This window comes from Priapulus caudatus, unplaced genomic scaffold (genome assembly GCF_000485595.1).
Source record: "Priapulus caudatus unplaced genomic scaffold, Priapulus_caudatus-5.0.1 Scaffold5386, whole genome shotgun sequence".
Classification (NCBI taxonomy): domain Eukaryota; kingdom Metazoa; phylum Priapulida; class Priapulimorpha; order Priapulimorphida; family Priapulidae; genus Priapulus; species Priapulus caudatus.
The window spans coordinates 100-1,591 of NW_014582447.1; the positions used below are offsets into that span (position 1 = coordinate 100).

The 1,492-nt window shown below is 40.8% G+C and overlaps 1 long non-coding RNA gene across 1 annotated transcript in view; it reads right to left on the reverse strand.

Moving 5' to 3' along the window:
* Positions 1–575: 575 nt before the first annotated feature.
* Positions 576–1,492, reverse strand: part of LOC106819970 — a 3,237-nt gene continuing 2,320 nt past the window's right edge. The window contains exon 5 of the long non-coding RNA XR_001395531.1: positions 576–660. This is a non-coding gene — a long non-coding RNA (uncharacterized LOC106819970). The remainder of the gene's footprint in view (positions 661–1,492) is intronic.

Here is a 1,492-nt window from a genome sequence, read left to right on the forward strand (position 1 = left end):
GTCGTGTTGTGTTATAGCATGGTCGTGTTGTGTTATAGCATGGTTGTGTTGTGTTATAGCATGGTCGTGCTGTGTTATAGCATGGTCGTGTTGTGTTATAGCATGGTCGTGTTGTGTTATAGCATGGTCGTGTTGTGTTATAGCATGGTTGTGTTGTTTTATAGCATGGTTGTGTTATGTTATAGCATGGTTGTGTTGTTTTATAGCATGGTTGTGTTGTTTTATAGCATGGTTGTGTTATGTTGTGCTGTAACATGGCCATACTGTGTTATAGCATGGTCATGTTATGCGTACACGTTCTGTGAATCGTGTTATGATGGGCAGTGTTATGATATCATAACATGTTGACAATAAGGATAACACTTATTCGAATATAGTATTAGATATATATAAAGAGGATGAAATAGAGAGTATATGCTGGGCAAATATGTCGAGAGGATATTGATAGAAGAATGCATTTCCACTGAGACTAGGTATTAGATTTGCAGAATATGATTTTATTATCATGATTATTACTATTTACGATTTAATATTATAGAATGCACTGTTATATGTAGATTCCTGCTGGTATCTTACCTTAGTGTAGAGCAGTCGGTTGAGATATATCTCAGAGACTAGCTTATTCACTCTCTCCACACCGTCTGCATCGGACCATTTAAACTGCAACATGCAAAGGCACAGATGTGAAACAATATCTGAGGCATTGAGAAAGATGGGAGATAGAGAGATAGATGGAGCTGAGAGATAGATGGGGCTGAGAGAGATAGATGGAGCTGAGAGAGATAGATGGGNGAGAGAGAGAGAGAGAGAAGTCATGGGCAGGGAAGCAGGGAAGCTGTCGAGACCCCTGTAGAGAAACCCCGTCATACCTGTTAGACTTCCAGGTGTGCACGACCTCAGCATCGTGTATGTCATGCTGGAGAGCCTGGTCGTCTAGGAAGTCAAACATGTACTTGATGGGCAGCAGGACGGGGCTGTGGCGTGACAGCTCGTGGTTGAAGATGCCACGGAACAGGTCGTCGACAAACTGCTGCAGCGTGCCCTGCATGACGTACATATCATGGTCATGTTATAGTATAGTAGGTACAACACAGTCGTGTTGTGTTATAGCATGGTCGTGTTGTTTTATAGCATGGTTGTGTTGTGTTATAGCATGGTCGGGTTGTGTTATAGCATGGTCGTGTTGTTTTATAGCATGGTTGCGTTATGTTGTGTTGTAACATGGCCATACTGTGTTATAGCATGGTTGTGTTATGTTGTGTTGTAACATGGCCATACTGTGTTATAGCATGGTTGTGTTCATGTTGTGTTGTAACATGGCCATACTGTGTTATAGCATGGTCACGTTCTGTGAATCGTGTTATGATGGGCAGTGTTATGATATAATAACATGTTGACAACGAGGATAACACTTATTCGAATATAGTATTAGATATATATAGAGAGGATGAAATAGAGAGTATATTCTGGGAGAATATGTTGAGAGAATATT